General features: G+C 48.7%; 1 pseudogene; it reads left to right on the top strand.

Moving 5' to 3' along the window:
• Positions 1-2,235: 2,235 nt before the first annotated feature.
• Positions 2,236-17,788, top strand: LOC106857958 (butyrophilin subfamily 1 member A1-like; annotated as a pseudogene).
• The last annotated feature ends 2,338 nt before the right edge of the window (positions 17,789-20,126 follow it).

Consider the following 20,126-nt stretch of genomic DNA (forward strand, 5'->3'; position numbering starts at 1 on the left):
TACAGTTGCGCAGTTTCTCTCTGCTCCGGCACTTTGCACATGCCTGCCTTCCCAGCTTGCTGCTCAGAGGCTCCTGCTGGAGCTTCTTTTGCTATCCTCTTCTGAGGGTAGCAGGATCGGCTGCTCTCCCTTTCTCCCCCCGCCATTGCCGTGTGGAGGCGGCTCAGCTCGCACCACAGCGCCCCCTGCAGGCGCGGGGGAATCATCGCACTCGCCCGGCCGGGAGCCACCGCCGCCCCTGCCGGCTGTGCCCGGAACTGCACCAAGGGGAAAGTGCCCATGGCCGAGATAAGGCTGGGACTGACCGGGTCTGTGGTTCCGGCTGGGACTGACCGGATCTGTGGTTCCAGCTGGGACTCGCCGGGTCTGTGGTTCTGGCTGTCACTGGGTCTGTGGTTCTGGCTGGGGCTGCGTCTGTGCTTCTGTTTGTTGTTGCTTCTCCTGTTGTCGTTTGTCTGTCTTATGCACATATATATACTAGTAAAGGACTGATATTCTTTCTCTCCTTTTCTTTGAACCCCCTTGATTCCACAGTTATAATAATTTGGAGGGAAGGGGTTAGCATTTTCCCATTCCGAGGGTGTTCCTGCCTTCTTTGGCAGGCACTTGTCTTTCAGACTGTGACAGTTGTCCAGGTCTGTGTCTCTGCGCCCTTTATTTTTTGCTTCCCTCCTTTCCTTGTCACCACTTTTGGTGAGGTCCCTGACCAGGTTCCTTTGCCTCAGCAGGTGTCCCGTGCCTCCTGGGCTGGGAGGGTGCTGCACCTGGCTGGGCTGAGCTCCACGGGCGCTGCCTTCCCTCTCTCAGGGCAGCAGATTTCCCCAAAGGAGCCATCCTCCTTGGCCTCATCTCTCAGCTGGGAATTGCTTTCAATCAATTTTTAATCTATTTCTGGGCTTTGCTGCCACCCTGGCACTGCCTCTGGGTGTGAATCCTGGCTCTCATTCTGCACCTGTTAGTCTCTTTTTTTAATGCTGAATCAAAAAGCCAGATCAGGCTGTCCTTTGCTTTCCCCTGGGAAATCCTCACAACCTTTTATACTAGTCTGGTACTTTGTGTATTAAACACTAACCAACACCAGGCTGAAGATGGAAAATCAATTTCAACCTTTGGCATCTGAGGTTCTTCACTAGGCTTTACAAAAACGGGCTGGATTCAGCAATGAATGCCTTTAAAAATGAATTGTGCCTTTCCTTTTTTTAATCTTCCCTTGGTTTTCCTCCCTTTTGCCCTTTCCCTTTCCTTCTTCATCTCCAAGTGGTACTCCAGTGAAGAGGAGCTCCCCTGTTCCCAGCTCCTCTACTCTCTGCTGGCTTTTGTCATTTACAGTTTAGTTTTCCAAGTTCAGCGGCAGCACTTGGTAGGAATCCCCTGGATCCTGCTGATCTCCCTGGCACAGCTTCCAGCCTGAATATCTTCCTGGCTGTCAGTGCAGCAGCTCCCTGTGAACAGCAGAGCTCAGAGCAGGGTCAGGCCCTTTCCATAAATCTTTTCCACTTCTGGGAGCACCAGCATCCCTCTGGGTCGTGGTGCATCCCTCTGACCATGGCAGCACAGGTGTTGGAACAACCTCACTGAACGTGGGTGAGGATTAGATGATGCCAAAGAATTGATTCGAATTTGCTGCCATTTCCCTCCCTGCTTTTCTTGTTTCCTGCACGTTCCTGTTTATTGCACTGTGTCCAGGGTGTATTGGACCCTTTGGAAAACCAGATCAATAAAGGAAAAAATTTCAGATTGAAATTCTGAACAAACTTAGCCTGTGCTCTTTTGTATTGCTGACCTTAAGCAGCTTCCTCAAGGCAGTCCTGGCAAAGGATGCAGCAGAGCACTTAACTCAAAAGTGATCTTGTCAAAAATGTTAATTTGCGTTTGTTTCCCTTCAACCAGAACCATTTTCTCAGTGAGCTGAGTGGCCAGTTTATTATAAGCCTTTTTCTTTTGCATTTTCAAAAATGCATAGAGTACCTGAGACGTTTCTACTTTTTTTAATAGATCTTTGTAAAGGATGAGAAGACATAAGGGTATTTGAATTTTATTTTTAGCCAAGTTGTCACTTGCTCCAGCCAACCTCCCAGAAACCTTCCAGCCACTTCCATCATTCCTTGTCTTGCTTTTTGCCTGCCCTGAGCTGAATGGGCACCACTTGAGAACCAGGGGTTTGAAGAACTCTCTTGTCAGCACAGGTAAGGACAGGGAGGGGTGGTGGCCTTGCCCCAACCCACTGCCCATGCTGCAGGGTAGGGTGCCTCTCCCATCTCCCCTCAGCACCTCTTCTCCCTGGCATGGGGATGCTGCCAGCACAATGACCTGGTGTCTTGGTTTTGGAGACAAATTTCAGGAGGAAACACCCTAGAGTTAGCATTTTCTCTGGAGGGAAAGGGCTTCAGTAACTCCCTTTTCTTCTGCCAATGAGAGGAAAGGGGATGAAAGTGAAAAAAAAGTAAAACTGTTTATTAACAAAGCAAGATACCTGCAAAGTACAGGAAAAAAAACGTAAAATTAAACCTTACACCCCATCCCCAACCCACTGAGAGGTAAATATGGCAGCTGCCCTTCTGGCATGGGTCATCTCCTCACAGCAGGCAAAGTTGGTGGACTTTAATGTCCCTTCTTTCCATGGTCTTTCTGGGGTTCAGACTGGCCAGGGCTGCCTCTGTGGGGTCCTCGGGCCAAAGAAAATAAACCAAACCCAAATAGTTTAAATTAAAAAAAACAACAAAAAGCTGCTGAACAGTCTCCAGGCCAGGGGAAGAAAAAAACCAAAACCAACCAAACAAAACAAAAACAAAACCCCCCAAAACAAACAAACAAAACAAACAAAAAAACACAAGAGAGAGAGAGATTGAACACTTCCAGGCTCTGGCCCTGCCCCCTGGTTCATCTTAAAGATACCACAGACATTTCTGGGCATAAAGCAGATGATTAGGGAATAAAGTTTCATCATAAAATGACCCAAAGACACCTGGCCTGGCAGCACACGAACAGCACCGAGCAGCATCTGCTGTGCCTGACAGGTGCCACAGCAAACTCACCAAAGGCTCTCTTCTTCCTCTGGGTGTTCCTGCCAGCTTTGCTCAACCTGAGGGGACACCCCAACCTCATCACCATGACCAGGGGTGAGAATGTGCTGCCCTGCAGCTTCTCCCCAGAGCAGCATGCACAGGACATGGAGGTGACCGGGTTTTGGGAGCAGTTCTCACCCTTTGTGCATTGCTACAAGGGGGACCAGGACCACTATGGGGAGCAGATGCTTCAACACTGAGGGCACACCGAGCTGCTGAAGGATGGCCTTGCCCAGGGCAGCACACACTTGACACTTTTCCATCTCCAACTCTCTGACAGAGGGAATTACACCTGTTTTGTTCAACATGGCTCAGATTGTGATGAGGCTGTGGTGGAGTTCAAGGCAACAGGTCTGTAGATTGTGTCCCTGGTACCTCTAATTTACTTGCTCCTTACCAGTGTTCATTTTCCCTGTCCTCCTGCCCAGAAGCAGTTTGAGGTGGCTGCTTTGGAAATAGGGTTTCCATGTTTGAAAATACCAAGATTGTCTCAGAGAAGTGAAGTTACTGTCTTGGTTTGAAAAACAGGTATAATCTAAGGAAAGGCAAGAGCCCCCTTCCTGAGATGCAGAATGCAACCCCCTCCCTTTTAATTATTTTAGTTTTAAATCAGAGGCCTTCAGGCAGGAGATGTGGGGATAAGGATAACAGTTCTTTACTGATTTCTAACAGGGCAGAAAACAACTACAGCTATAAAAATTGACAACAGAACAGAACAGTCTAGCTCAGCTCCAGTCCCTTTTGGCCAAGGCCATCTCCCTGTGCTGTTACCGGTGCTGTGGGGGCAGGGCAGGTCCTGCGCAGTTGAAGAGGGCTGGGTGATGGTGGCAGCGGCCCAGGGGTGAGAGGGATGGGGAAAGTGACTCCCCCTCACGGTGTCAGTCGTGGTGCTCAGCAGAGTGTCCAGAGATAGTAGGGTGAGGTGGGAGAGCAGCAGAGCGATGTCCAAAGGCAGGGAGCGTGGATCTCAGTGCTGGGATGGCAGGGGAGATGCCAGATCGGAGCCCAGGCCATCCTCCCACTCCACGAGCCAAGCGAGAGAGAGAGCCCAGCTCCAGACCCCCCATCCCACCTTTCCTTTTTCCGGTTCCCCCCCTCCCCCTTCACCCACCCCCCTGCGAGAGAACATTATCTATCGTTTGAAGGTGTAGCCACAACTACTTAGCATAACAATGGGAGAAATTTCACAGAAAGAAAAGGGAAGCATTCAACCCCCAACATTATCCACCCCTGAATTTCTCCCATACTAATATGCTATATCAAATTAAACCGTTACATATATATATACATACATGCAGTTAGAGACATAGGCACAGTACTATAGGTATTTCACCCTAAAACAAGGTCTCCTTGGGGTATGCATCTGGTCTCTCCATTCTTTTCCATCACCCACCAGGTGCAGCCCAGTCCTTGAGTGAATACAACTCCACGGATGGGATTGTCTTTGCTGGAGGCAGGATTCACCCAAACAGTTTTTCCTAGCATACCTCTCATGTGTACCACTGGAACCTTATCTCCATCTGATATTCCCAAGGGCTCAGACTGGGCAGGGCCTGCTCAGTTAGTGGAACCTCGGGTGTTCACTAACCCTGTGGCCTTTGGTAGATTAATCTCCCAGTTCTTAAAAGTTCCCCCACCCAGTGCCTTCAAGGTGGTTTTAAGCAGGCCATTGCACCGTTCAACTTTCCCTGCAGCTGGTGCATGGTAGGGGATATGGTACACCCACTCAATGCCGTGTTCTCTAGCCCAGGTGTTTATAAGGCTGTTCTTGAAATGAGTCCCATTGTCTGACTCAATTCTCTCAGGGGTACCATGCCTCCAAAGGACTTGTTTTTCCAGGCCCAAGATGGTGTTCCGAGCAGTGGCATGAGGCACAGGGTAGGTCTCCAACCATCCAGTGGTGGCTTCCACCATGGTCAGTACATAGAGCTTCCCTTGGCAGGTTTGAGGCAGTGTGATGTAGTCAATCTGCCAGGCCTCTCCATACTTATATTTGGACCATCGCCCCCCATACCAGAGGGGCTTCACCTGCTTGGCCTTCTTGATGGTAGCATATGTCTCACAGTCATGGATAACTTGAGAAATACTGTCCATGGTTAGATCCACCCCTCGGTCTCGTGCCCACTTATATGTGGCATCGCTGCCCTGATGACCTGAGGCATCATGGGCCCATCGAGCCAGGAACAACTCTCCCTTGTGCTGCCAGTCTAAATCTATCTTTGACACCTCTATCTGTGCCGCCTGATCTACCTGCTCATTGTGTCGGTGTTCCTCATTAGCCCGACTCTTGGGGACATGGGCATCTACGTGACGGACTTTAACAGGCAGCTTCTCTATCCAGGAGGCAATGTCTTTCCATTCATTGGCAGCCCAGATTGGTTCTCCCCTACGTTGCCAGTCAGCCTTTTTCCACCTTTCCAGCCAACCCCACAGAGCATTGGCTACCATCCATGAATCAGTGTAAAGGTAGAGTTTTGGCCACTTCTCTCTTTCAGCAATGTCCAGGGCCAGCTGAACAGCTTTGAATTCAGCAAGTTGACTTGATCCACCTTCTCCTTCGGTAGCTTGTGCAACCTGTCATGTGGGGCTCCATACGGCTGCTTTCCACTTCCAGTTCAACCCCACAATGCGGCAGGAACCATCAGTGAAAAGAGCATAGCATGTTTCATCTGCTGGCAGTTGGTTATATGGTGGGGCTTCTTCGGCCTGGGTCACTTGTTCCTGTTCCTCTTCGTTGGCAAGGCCAAAGTCTTCCCCTTCTGGCCAGTTGGTAATTATCTCCAAAATCCCAGGGCAATTCGGGTTTCCAATACGGGCGCGTTGTGTGATGAGGGCAATCCATTTACTCCATGTGGTGTCAGTGGCATGGTGGGTTGTGGGAACCTTTCCTTTAAACATTCACCCCAGCACTGGCAGTTGGGGTGCCAGGAGGAGTTGTGTTTCCATGCCAACCACCTCTGAGGCAGCTTGGACCCCTTCATGGGCGGCCAAGATCTCCCTCTCCGTTGGAGTGTAGTTGGCCTTGGACCCTCTGTAGCTTCGACTCCAGAATCCCAGTGGTCGGCCTCGTGTCTCACCAGGCACCTTCTGCCACAGGCTCCAGGACAGACCCTGGTTCCCGGCTGCAGAGTAGAGCACGATCTTCACATCTGGTCCCGTCCTGACTGGGCCAAGGGCTACAGCATGAGCAATCTCCTGCTTGATCTGGGCAAAGGCTTGCTGCTGCTCAGGGCCCCAGTGGAAATCGTTCTTCTTGAAGGTGACCAGGTAAAGAGGGCTCACAATCTGGCTGTACTCAGGAATGTGCATTCTCCAAAAGCCTATGGCACCTAGGAAGGCTTGTGTTTCCTTCTTGCTGGTTGGTGGAGACATTGCAGTGATCTTATTGATGACCTCATTGGGAATCTGGTGCCGTCCATCTTGCCACTTTACTCCCAGGAACTGGATCTCTTGGGCAGGCCCTTTGACTTTGCTCTTTTTAATGGTGAAGCCGGCTCCCAGCAGAATCTCAATGATCTTTTCTCCTTTCTGAAATACCTCCATTGCCGTGTCCCCCCACACAATGATGTCATCAATGTACTGCAGATGTTCTGGAGCTCCACCCTTCTCCAGTGTAGCCTGGATCAGTCCATGACAGATGGTGGGGCTGTGTTTCCACCCCTGGGGCAGTCGGTTCCACGTGTATTGCACACCCCTCCAGGTGAAAGCAAACTGAGGCCTGCACTCTACTGCCAGAGGAATGGAGAAAAATGCATTGGCGATGTCAATGGTGGTGTACCACTTGGCTGCCTTGGACTCCAGCTCGTACTGCAGTTCCAGCATGTCCGGCACAGCAGTGGTCAGCGGTGGAGTCACCTCATTCAATGCGTGATAGTCCACAGTTAATCTCCGTTCTCCTTCAGATTTATGCACAGGCCAGATGGAGCTGTTGAAGGGTGAGTGGGTTTTGCTGACCACCCCTTGGCTCTCCAGCTCACAGATCATCTTGTGGATGGGGATCACAGCATCTCGATTCGTCCGGTACTGCCGGCGGTGCACTGTTGAGGTAGCAATTGGCACCTGTTGCTCTTTCCCCCTGAGGAGTCCCACTGCAGATGGGTTTTCTGATAGCCCAGGCAGGGTGTTCAACTGCTTAATGCCCTCTGCCTCTACAGCAGCTATTCCAAAAGCCTACCTGAGTCCCTTTGGGTCTTTGTAATAGCCATTCCTGAGGAAGTCGATGCCTAGGACACATGGTGCCTCTGGGCCAGTCACAATTGGATGTTTCTGCCACTCTTTCCCAGTCAGGCTCACCTCAGCCTCCAGCAAAGTCAGTTCCTGAGATCCCCCCGTAACCCCGGCAATTGAAACAGGTTCCTTCCCGACATGTCCCAATGGTGTTAATGTACACTGTGAACCAGTGTCAACCAATGCTCTGTGTTCCTGTGGCTCTGATGTGCCAGGCCATCGGATCCACACCATCCAGAAGATCCGGTTTTCCCGTGCCTCTCCCTGGCTAGAGGCAGGGCCCCTCTAGCCCTGGTTATTATTTCTCTCCTGGGCATACATACTGGAGGTTCCTTCAAGGGGATCTGACAGATCATCCTCCCTTCTGTAATACCCTGCACCTTGGTCATGGGAGGCTGAGGCTACCTTCACTTTAGTGGAGTTCCCTCTGTTGGTGTTCCCCTCCCTGAGTTGGCGCACCCGTGCTGCCAGGACAGAAGTGGGTTTCCCATCCCACCTTCTCATGTCTTCCCCGTGGTCACGTAGAAAAAAACAGGTCAGCACGTGGGGTGTACCCTCTCTCCCTAGCTGGGGGGCATTGGGCTATACTTTTGGGGTCCATGACTCGCACTGGTGCTGCACTGATCTTCCTCACCTCTTGCCCTATGTCCTTCATCTCCTCCTTAAACTCCTCTCTGAGGTCCTTAACCACAGCATAGACATGAGCCTGCATTGGGCCAGCCATCATACTCTCTAAATTCCTGAGCCTGTTGGCAACAGAACCCACTGTCACCTGGTTGGTATCAGCATCAATCATTGCAATAAAGGGGGTATATTGAGATGGGCCCAGGTTTGCCAGATTCCACAACATCTGCCCTGTGCACCTGACCTTGTCAGGGTCATTGTCATGCTGTCCATCCCTCCCAAAGAGCACCTCCAGTACTGCCACTTCTCTCAGCTTTTGGATCCCTTCCTCAAGGGTATTCCAACGCGTTCTCTGGTGGTGCTCCTGCATTCTTTCCCTGTGGACAAATCTCTCTCTCACACTCATTAAAAGTCGCTCCCCGAGGGAAAGGAGACCTGTCTCCCTTACAAATACCTGGTCCACACCTGAGTCCTGGGTCAAGGCTCCCAAATTCCTTGCCTCAGTACCATCCAGTTGCACACCTGTACCCATAAGGTCCCAGACCCGCGGTAACCAGGCTGTAAAAGGCTCACGGCCCCGTCGTACAATGTCTTTTCGCAGGTTACGGAGACTCTCGTATGACAGGGACTCGGTGATGATCTCAACTTCTGGCTCCCCTGCTGGTTGTGAGGGGCCCCCTTCCTGACCCTTATTATCTAGGTGCCTTGTTTTCATCTTAGACTTCCTAGTTTCCACAGGGGCAACTGCTGCTGCTGAGTGCCCTTGCAGTTCAGCTGGAACCTGGACAGATGTAACATTTGTGGGTCCCACTGCTGCACCATCAGAGTCTCCCTCTTTAAGGCGGGGGGAGGGTTTCTCACCAGCTGGGGAGAGGTACTCCTTCAGCATCTGGCCCATCTCACGTATCTCCTTCACTAGCACCCCCACCCATTCTGGGTGGTTCCTTTCCGAGGTGGGCTGTGGGGCAGGGTCAAACTCTGGGATAACCTCCCTAGTCTCTGGGATAGGATCAGGCTCTGGGGTAACATCACTAATCCCTGGGGTAGGTATCAGGGTTGTTATCCAAGTCAATCTCCCCTTATCTCTGAATGTTAGATAGAACAGGTTTAACAGGGATATAAGCAACACTAGCCACAGTATAATGTCATTAGCAGTTAAAGCGGATTGGAACCCCTTGAAGACTGGTGGGGTGAACTTCAAAAACCGTGTAATGGGTTGGGAGAAGATTTCACCTGCTGCCACTTCCTCACAGTAAGTACCATTATTGAAGTAGCCCCAGAAACACACACTTAGAGTGCGATAGCTCTGAATCCATGTGGCCATCTTCCAGAGAAAATTAAAAATCCATGAATTCCTCAACTGATCAACCCACACAATAAACCGGATAATAGCCACAGTAACCTTGGTTATGAAACTCATGTTTAAAAAAGGGCTTGCAAATGGGAGAGATATAGCAGTGACCACATGGAGGCCAATCCAGGGTAAGCTGGACAGCATGGTGTCACCTACCACAAGCTTGGGTAATTCAAGAACTGTTATTCCCTTTCCTAGACCTCTCTCAATGCCCTCAGGCAATGCCCCACGTTGGGCGCCAAAAATCTGTCTTGGTTTGAAAGACAGGTATGGTCTAAGGAAAGACAAGAGCCCCCTTCCTGAGATGCAGAATGCAACCCCCTCCCTTTTAATTATTTTAGTTTTAAATCAGAGGCCTTCAGGCAGGAGATGTGGGGATAAGGATAACAGTTCTTTACTGATATCTAACAAGGCAGAAAACAACTACAGCTATAAAAATTGACAACAGAACAGAACAGTCTAGCTCAGCTCCAGTCCCTTCTGGCCGCAGGCCGTCTCCCTGCGCTCAGTTACCGGTGCTGTGGGGGCAGGGCAGGTCCCGCGCAGTTGAAGAGGGCTGGGTGATGGTGGCAGCGGCCCAGGGGTGAGAGGGGATGGGAAAGTGACTCCCCCTCATGGTGTCGGTCGTGGTGCTCAGCAGAGTGTCCAGAGATAGTAGGGTGAGGTGGGAGAGCAGCAGAGCGATGTCCAAAGGCAGGGAGCGTGGATCTCAGTGCTGGGATGGCAGGGGAGATGCCAGATCGGAGCCCAGGCCATCCTCCCACTCCACGAGCCAAGCGAGAGAGAGAGCCCAGCTCCAGACCCCCCATCCCACCTTTCCTTTTTCCGGTTCCCCCCCTCCCCCTTCACCCACCCCCCTGCGAGAGAACATTATCTATCGTTTGAAGGTGTAGCCACAACTACTTAGCATAACAATGGGAGAAATTCCACAGAAAGAAAAGGGAAGCATTCAACCCCCAACAGTTTCCCACCAAGTGGTCACAAGGAGCTCGTGAGATATGCTTCCTCCTTCAGAAGTGTTCTTGCTATTGTTTTCTTCATATAAGAAGGTGTAGGGACAGAATTAGGCATTGGGTAATCAAGGAAGAATGTTGTAGTTCATGCATTTATGTTTTAATACCCGGCCTGTGGATTATTTTGCTGCAGTGCTCCAGAACAAATGCAAGAAATGTCCTGACTCCAGGTGACACTTGTCTGAAAAAACTCTTATATCAAAGTTTGTCCTTGTCAGGGTGAGAAACAGCCAAACCACCACATCCCCCCAGTATCCAGCACCCCCCAGCACCTACACTGGATTATGGAAGGGGGCTCACAGCTGGTCTGTGATCCAGAGAGGGTTAATGAATAAGGGTTATTTCTGAAAGGTATTCTATCAAGGCTGTTGGCATGGAGACCAAGAAGAGAAGAACGAGAAGGAGATAAGTGGGAAAGAAAACTTGCAGTTGGGAAAAGTATTTTTAGAAAAGTTTTGTGAAAAACAGAGGTGGAGATGGTTTTACACCAATGAACATTATGTTGATTTATTGTAACCAATGAATAAAGTGTAAACTTTGTAGAGGGTATAAAAGACAGTATGCTGTTGTGACAAACAGATATTAGCCTTCTGAAATGCACCCCTTTCGTATGTTGCGCCCGCCCCAACAGTGACACTGGATGAGAACAGGCTCTTGTCAGTGAGAGCAGCATCACCCTCAGCAGAGGTGTGAGGAGGAACACTCCTGCTTGCTGCAGCATGTCCTGCACAGACAGAGCATGGGCCAGCCCTTTAGGGATCAGGTGAGCCTGGCACAGAGCCTGGCACAGGGCATGGTCCTGCTGAGCTGAGCACCCCCAGGCATCGACCCAGTGGTGTGCTCAGCACATGGCCATTCCCATTCCATTCCCATTCCATTTCCATTCCATTTCCATTTCCATTTCCATTTCCATTTCCATTTCCATTTCCATTTCCATTTCCATTTCCAGTCCCATTCCAGTCCCATTTCCATTTCCATTCAATTTCCATTCCCATTTCCATTCCATTTCTATTCCCATTCCCATTCCCATTCCCATTTTATTCCCATTTCCATTCCCATTCCCATTTCCATTTCCATTCCATTTCCATTTCCAATTCCATTTCCATTCCATTTCCATTTCTATTCCCATTCCATTCCCATTCCCATTCCCATTCCATTCCCATTTCCATGTGCAAACAGCTGTGGTTCTGGTAGGGTTTGTGCAGCTGTGCTAAATCCACCCAACAGCTCTCAGTGTGGCAGAATTTCTGCAGACACCTGGCTGAAATAAACTAAATTAAACTAAATGAAAAAGGAAAAACCAAGCCATGCCCTTAGTCTCCCCCAATATGAAATCCTGTCCTACAACTTTAGTACGAGAAATAAATCCTTATGTCTCATTTTCGCACCTGCAGATATTGAATATATTTTAATTTTCCCTTGTGTCACAGGAAAGTTCCTTTTTCATTGGATGATTGATTTGGGGCTGGAAATACATCAGAGCAGAGATGCAGTGGTGAACTGGACTAAGCATATACCAAAAGAATATACCAAAATGCACTGCAGCAGCACATGCTTTTCTGCTCTATTTTGTTCCTCCTGTACTTTGGGAATGAACAAGACTTGGAGACTTTATTTTCCTGGGGAGTCATTACCTTTCTCCTGGTGATCCTGCTCTGCATTGGAGTGTTGATGTGGATGTACATGTTACCCTATTTCTGATCCCCTGTTGACCAATGAAATATAATATTTGAGTTTTTTTCTGAAGGAGAATAAACCATGATGGAACTAGAAATAATGTGGTTAGAAATCCATCTTCCCTTTGAAAATCCCCAAAAATTCAGACAAAAGGTCATCAGCCACAGACAAGTGTTAATTGCCAAAATATGGGAGTACTTTTTGTCATTTTTTGCCAGTTCTTGGAGTATAGCTGATTTTCATTCTCAATGGCATTCAGATGGAATGACCATGTATGAAATATAAATAATCTCCTTCCCTCAGAGTAACCTCCCTTTTGGGGATTTCATTCTTCAGATCCTTTTTTCCATGATGCCCATCCTTGGATGATTGCCACAGGCCTGGTCCTGGCTGCTGTGGCCACTTTCCTTTATATCACTGTTTATCTATTTAAAATTTATATCGCTGTTTATCTATTTAAAATGAAAGGTGCCACCCTGGAGCAGGATGGGGAAGGAGCTGGGCTGTCCCACTGAGCCACCTCTGGTCCCAGCTGATGCACAGTGTTGAGAAACACTCAGACAGAACCAGGGTCTTGTCCTGATGCCTGGGGCATACGTTTGGTGCCAGGGAATTTAAAGACCCAGGGACTTTAACTTCTGTCAGGAAAAGAAAGGTTTCTTCTCTAGCAAAAGGGCAAGGAATGAAGTCGGCATTAAAGCCACATAATCCACTCCTCTGCCCCAGCATGGAAATCAGCAATAATTCACCTTGCTCTGCAAAGAAACTCTGACACTCTTGGGTGGCCTGGCAAGGTCTCTTTTCCTTCTAACTCTGATGGGAGGTGATACAGAGGATTGAAGGAAACTGAACTCCTCTCTTTCTTAGGGGAGATGAGGCTGGTGGGTCATGTGGACACTGAGGCACATCCAGACCCCGCGGCCCTTCTGTCATGTGGGTGATCGTAACCTGCTGGGGGTTAATCAGTGCTTGTTGGAAGGGATGATTTTCAAAATTATTAGCATTTCTTTCTTTTCTTCATGGGAGACCATCAGAAAAAGATAAGTTTTACTTTCCATTTTCCAGAAATTGGAGTATTCTTCAAATTGAAGAACTCATGGGTTGCTTTTACGGGGGACATTTGGGATGGAAATGGTTTGGATACAGACAATTATGCAATTAATTTGAATGAATTGATTTTGTAATTTTAAGAACAATCATTGCAGAACCACAGAAAGTGTGAACAGCTGTTCCCTCAGTGAGCTTTGCTTTTCAAAGTGCTCTCAAGGTTTTTCCTTCCCAAGGCCAGAGGAAGCTTTGGGGCAGTGCATTTGGTTTTTCAGGGGCCTCAGATTTCTCAGCACTGCAGAGCTCAGGCACAGGGCAGTTATCTACCTCTGCAGGTGGCATTTAACCCTGTGCCTCCCTTGCTGAGGCAGACCTGCCCCTTCAACTGCCCTGGAACTGGAGCCCAAGCTCAGGTCTCCAGCAGGGTGGTGCTGATCTCTGCATGTGGTGGGGTTCAGGAGAGTGGGCGAGATCCCCAAAGTCTTGAGAGGAAAGGCCTTGAGGAGTTCCTGGGTTGCAGCTTTTGTCTCATGAGCAATTTCAGCCTTCTCCCTCTCCGGAAAAATGCACCGGCTTGGTGGTGATGCTCTGGTCTGGTTTTGTTTTCCAGGAACACAAGCAGCAGGACTGTGTAAGTCTCATTCCCTGTCTCCTTGGTGAAATCCTCAGTGAAAAATTCCAGGCTTTTTCATTCATACTCCCATTCTGTCCAAATGTTCCTTTTAGGCAGATATTTTCCTTTGCTGTTCTCTGACTGTTGCATCCCAAGAGTTGCTGTGGTCCAGAGGAGACACCCCTTTAAAAACTTGGAGGCATGCTCTCCCACAATTCTTTGTAGTATGTTAATGTACACAGCTACGTCATCTTTTTTCCACACCCCAGTTCTAGAATGTTCTCAATTTCTGGTTCCCCTATTGGTTCCCGTTTCTAGTCACTCCTCCCCTAGATCCCAGTTGTTGTTACCCCTCGTTCCCTCCTCCTCCAGTTCTTTGTCCCTGGTTCCCTCCTGGGTGAGGCCAATAAACTCCACAGGAACACCACAAAAAGAACCCATCCAGTCATTACTTGTCAGCCCTCAAGACCATGGTGGTGTGTGAGTGTCTGGTGCTCAGGGCTGTCCCTGTCCCTGGACACAAAGCTCTCAGGAAGGCAACAGCCCCAGCAGCTCCTGCTGTGCCGCCACATCTGGCCTTGTAATCATGGGAAAATTCACCCCAAACAGTCATCAGACTTATCCCCTGGGTAGCTGTCAATGCTTTCTGACATGCCTTCAATTTAAGTATTGAAATTCTGAACTGTTTTTTTTTTAAGGGAAGATTACAGAAACCTGAACTTTAAAGAAATTTCCTATACAAATACAGATTGTTTGATCAGTAAGAAATTTTAAAAAACCAAACTTGCTTGAAGAGCAAGCAAGTTTGCTTGTTTGTTTACTTGTTTGCAGAACTCCCAAGGAATAGTGCTTTGGCTATTAAAAATTAACTGGTGGTAAATTGGTGCCAGTGAAGTTGGGAAAAAATGATGGGGGGGAAACTAAATACAGGTCATCTGTCCTTGCAGTTGGAGCACAAGACAGTGCATCTGCCTCCTCCATCAGCCTATCCTGAGCTGTGCAGTCTTTTAGAGGGGCGGGGGTCCCAGGGAAGGGGCTGTGCCACACAGTCACTCATGTGTGTTAATGTTCCTTGTTCAGGGACTGCAGTGCAGAAATCAGTGAGTCTCCTCCTCTTCCTTACAAAGAATTATTTACAGAGTCTCTGTAGGGTGGTGGGTTTGGTTGAGTTTTTTCACTTTTAGAGAGTAAAGTGGGGTTGGGGGGAAGGAGAATGAATTTGAGAATCGAGAATCAGAGATGACTGCAGATGATGTCTGGGGCTGGGAATGGGTAGTGACAGTGGTGGTGCCAGCAGGCTGGGAGTTTCCTGGTCTGTCACATTGCATATTGCAGCTACTCTAAAGCTGCAATCTAAAACTCAACCAGGCAGGTATCTGGGTGAGTGATGATAGGATGGATTTGAACAAATACAAAGAATCACAGCCAATCTATTGGACCCTAAGTGCAGATGTATCATTGGCCAAGGAAATGAGTGACTGGGACCGTAAACAATCACGTGTATGCCTGAGAATTAAAAACTCTCTATTTAAGGAGAGGCCACAAGAATAAAGTGCTTTTGTCCTTTGTTACATGAATCACAGAGTGTGGCGTGGTCTGTCTCTGATCCAGCACCACTCAACGCTCCACTGGTCCCCTTGGAAGCGAGGGACCTCTGAAAGAACATTACCCACCCCAGATTTGCACAGGACAAACTGCACCATCCCTGGCAGAGCAGAGCTCCAGGCTGGGGGTGGGACAGCGCTTTGGACAGCTGAGCTGTGGCAGAAACCCACCCTGGGGCACATGCAGGTGGTTCAGGAGAGGGCACACAGGGTATATCCAAATCAATATCCCACAACCCCCCTGTGCTGGTTCACCTTTTGCAGAGAAGCAAGCCAAAGAACTTGGTATCATTCCCTTTCCCATGTGGGAGACTTCTCAGCTGGACCTTTGTCTCATCCGAGTTTTGCATGTGTGCCCTGGTTTTGGTTTTCCTTTTGAGAAAGGAAGAGGTAGCAAATACAGAACTTGTTTCAGAAACGTTGTTTTCCATTGGTCTCTGTGTGGCTTTATGCTATTCCCTGTAATTATTCTATACCGAGAAGAAAATTCAGTTTTCAAACTACAAACTGACCATAAATGTATGTTCAAATCAGGACCAGAAACATGGTTGTATTTGTAGAAAATGGATGGAGCCCTTTCATGTAGTCAGACACTGAAGTTTTGAAGCAATACACTGTGAGATGACTTTCACAAAGAAAACTGCTCAGAAAATGAGCAGCAACACTGGCATATCATTACTCTGAGCTAATCCAGTACAAGTGTGTTTGATTATCTCTCACCTGTGGATTGTTTTTGTTGGTTTTTTGTTTCTGTGTTTGTTTGTTTTTTTAAAGCATGGAGAAGATATGCAGTGCTTGTAGAAGAAGGTAATTCCAGTTTGGTTTTTCAGGGTGCTGAATCATTTTCCGTGCTTTATTCTCCCTTCCTGGCAGTTCCCCTGCTGCAGTGTTGCTGGAGAGACCAGGGGTGGTTCTGCCAACCCTTCCTTTAGCAGAGGAAGTGTAACACCCAGCTCTTTGTTCATTTGGTGCATGCCCCAGTTTCAGGCAAATCTGCAAAGTCCTGGTCCTCGGTGAGCTGTGTCCTCACATTTCACACGCCTGGGGTCTTCTGCCTGAAGGTCTGCTGACAATCCTCTTATCCCTCTGCTTCTTTTTCTGCTCCTTGCACCAACGTTGTGACCTTGTGCACCTTCCCCTGCCACAGTCTGCTCCCACCCTGCTACTTCCTTAGGCAGCCCCAGCCAAGAGCTCCCCTGGGGTTAGCTCTGCCCTGATGTGTTGGTTCCATCTCACTTGCAGTGAATGTGATTCTGGATCCAGACACAGCCCACTGGGACCTTGCCCTGTCTGATGATGGCAAAGGTGTGAAATGAGGTGACACACAACAGGACATCCCTGACCTCCCTGAGAGATTTAACCCATGCTGCTGCATGCTGGGCTGTGATGGTTCCACCTTCAGGGAGACATTACTGGGAGGTGCAGGTGATGGTTGCAGGAGGATGGGTCATGGGGGGGGTCTCTACAGAAGATGTGGAAAAGACAGATGATACTGAATTTAAGCCAGAGAAAGGCAGATGGACAGTGGGGCTATTAGCAGCTACTTCCTAGCTCTCACCTCTCCTGATCACACTCTCCTTCCTGAAATCAGTACCCCCAAACAGGTCTGGATCTGTCTGGATTATGAAGAGGGATGGGTGGCATTTTTCAGTGCTGATGAGGGTATTTCCATCTTCACATTTCCATTGGTATTGTCTGAGAGGAAAAAAAATCAACTTTTGGTTTTATCTGGGTCCTGGGACATCTCAAAGTATGACTGTGGTGAATGCGAGGGAGTAAGAGAAGGCTTTTCTAGGAAAACTTGGTAGTTCATACTCACAGAAGGACTGAGGTTAGAAAGAACCTGTGGAGGTTTCTGTGGCAACCAGGTGCTCAGAGCTGGGCTAACCTGAGGGCTGCCTTTGGACCTTGTTCAGCTGAGCTGTGTAGGGTTTCCCAGGGTAGAGATCTCATTACATCTCTGCACTTCTGGCCAATGCTGCATCTCTCTCAAGGGTCTGAACCAACCCTTTCTCTTTGGTCAGAATTTCTCCAGTTGCAACTCATGTTGTCAACTCTCCTCCTTGTTCTGTTGAACACAACTTCTACTGAAAAGTTGTACCATGAACAGGGATTTTTAAAAAATGTACACCATAAAATTACTTTGGTGTCATTTGTCTGTATGTATGTCAGCATCAAGGCTGTCTCTGAGTAATGTCTCCTGCTCCTTTCAGCCTGTGGGATTTGCAGGCACTTAAGAGAAAATGGCTCACTGCATCCTGCTGGAGCCAATGAAGTGGTGTCAGTGGAGCAGGTCTGTTGGGTAAGGAAAGGGTTACAGAAAGAGCAGCAGCAACATCATGTGTTAAACTACACCAGCTGAACAAGAAACCGCTGCAACCAGAACATGAAGAAATCTGAAACAAAACGGTTTTTCTGCTCTACTGACTTGTGACTTTGGAAAGAATAATCAGATGTCAAGAAGACAGATTTATTGTAGAACTGTGATTAGTTTTAAGCTTGCAGTTAAAAATAGCTTTTGGACTAAGGATATAAATTCAGTGAGCTTTGCAAATAAAGGAAATTCACTTGCACCTAGCTTGTGTCTCTTGCCTTCATACGTCACAAAAGTCCATGACTGTGCTTGTCCCCACACCTGCCAGCAGCACAAACCCTGGGGACGAGTTCACCTGTGACCTACTGATATCCCACACTGTGAGATGGGCATCTCTAGATTATTTTGCTGTAGGGGAACTTACCCCCTGCAAGGGGAGGAGAGCAGTGTGTACTTTCTCAGACGTGCTTTCACAACAGATCCTCCAGTCAACCAGTGTCTAGCAGGCATGGACCTTCCCAAGGGAAGGCTTCACCCAGATACAGCTGGAAAGGAAGGAGATTTCAGTACAGGCGGTGAGTTGCCCAGACCTTTCTCCTGGAGAAAAGGTAAATACCTTCATAAGGTGTGCACAGGTTTGCTGATCTGTTATGCCAGGAACAGGAAACAGTTAAAAGGCTGTGCAGTATTAGAGGAGCTGAGATGGAGGCAGACAGGTGGTTTCAGAACCATGTTCCTCTGGCAGGCGCTGAGGATGAGGCACCTCAGAGCTGATGACCCACAAAAGCAGGGCTGTGCTTCAGTCTCCACCCTCCAGCATCAAACCAGACCCAGAACTGGTACTTTAACAGTTCTAGACACCCATGAGCAAGGTCTGCAAGGAGAAACTACCAGAAGCACACAGGGGACATTGTAAAAGAAATTATGAGCGCTCGCAGTGGGTGACTCTGTTAAGGGACCATGAGGCCTTCAGCAGAGAGCCATGTCAGGTAAGCCCACCTTTTGGCAGCTGAGGTCTGAGATATTGTTGAGAGGGTGCCACAGCCTTTCAAGAGTACAGACTGCTCTCCACTGCTGCTCTTTCATGTGGCACAAATGTTACAAAAGCCAGAACCTGGGCAAAATCAAGAAAGATTACAAAGCCCTGCGGGTCCAAGTGAAAAATATTGGTGCCCGAGTAATCTTTTCCTTTGTTTTACCCATAAGAGGAAAGGGGATAGCCAGGAATAGATGTATAATGCAAATTAATTTCTGGCTTTTGTGGCTGGTACCATCATGGGGGTTTGACTTTTATTATAAAAGGATGTTCTTCGATGACTACAACCTAGGGATGGGATGGGATGGGATGGGATGGGATGGGATGGGATGGGATGGGATGGGATGGGATGGGATGGGATGGGATGGGATGGGATGGGATGGGATCCACATGTCTAGAAGAGATCAAGGAACCTGAAAGCAGGCTGGATACCTTGGACAGTTGGGCTTTAAACTGGAGGACTTGGGGGCACTTCTACCATCAAGCCCAGGAATAAGCCAGGACTCCCAGATCAGTGGCAAATGCTCCTTTGTGGCCGGCCAAGATGAGAGCAGAAGGCCAGCCCTGTCAGGGGTGTGTATGGCTGGGGTGTATCCTCTTGGACCCCTCCTGGGAGGGTTGCCTGCTCCATTACCTCTGAACTGCCTGCAGACTAACACACACAGGGTGGGGAACAAACGGGAAGGATTAGAGAGCTGTGTGTGCTCACAGGGCCATGGTCCCACTGCAGTTACAGAGATATGGTGGGATAGTTTGCATGACTGGAATGCTGGCGTGGATGGCTACATACTAAGAAAGATGGGTCAGTAAGGCGAGGTGGTGGAGCTGCTCTTTACGTGAGAGAGCAACTAGAATGGATCAATGGATCAAGGCAAGAGTTTATGGGTAAGCATTTAGGGACTGGCTATCATAGCCAACAGGACTCAGGCAGTGACTGTCCCCCTGTGCTGGGCACTGCTGAGGCCTCACCTCACATCCTGGGGTCAGTTTTGGGCCCCTCATGACAAAAAGGACTTTGAGGTGCTGGAGCATGTCCAGAGAAGGGAACAGAGCACAAGTCTGATGAGAAGTAGCTGAGGAATCTCGAGGGACTCAGCCTGGAGAAAGGAGTCTTACAGAGGACCTTCTGGGTTCCATGAGGGGTGGTTCATCTCATTGCAGCCTCACTTTTTGCAGCACCAGGAGACCCCAAATGAGATGGTGACAAAGAGGGGAAATATGGAGAAATACCCCAATGCTCCTGACAATGGAGACAGGACAGGAAAGATATAAAGGAGTATCTCTTCATCAAAGGTTGGGCTGCTGAGGAGGTACCTCATCCTTGTACCCATGGCCTTAATAGCAATAACTTTGGTGGATGGAAGAACAGACCAGGAGCTTAGAAGTAAATAATTGTTTAAATTAGGAAACACCTTTAAGATCACCAAGTCCACAAGTCCAAATGTTAACCCAGCACTGTCCAGACCACCACTAAACCAGGTCCCCAAGTGGCACATCTACACATCTTTTAAATCCCTCCAGAGATGGTGACTTCACCACTGCCCTGGGCAGC

This window comes from Sturnus vulgaris, chromosome 26, assembly GCF_052056855.1.
Source record: "Sturnus vulgaris isolate bStuVul1 chromosome 26, bStuVul1.hap1, whole genome shotgun sequence".
Classification (NCBI taxonomy): Eukaryota; Metazoa; Chordata; class Aves; order Passeriformes; family Sturnidae; genus Sturnus; species Sturnus vulgaris.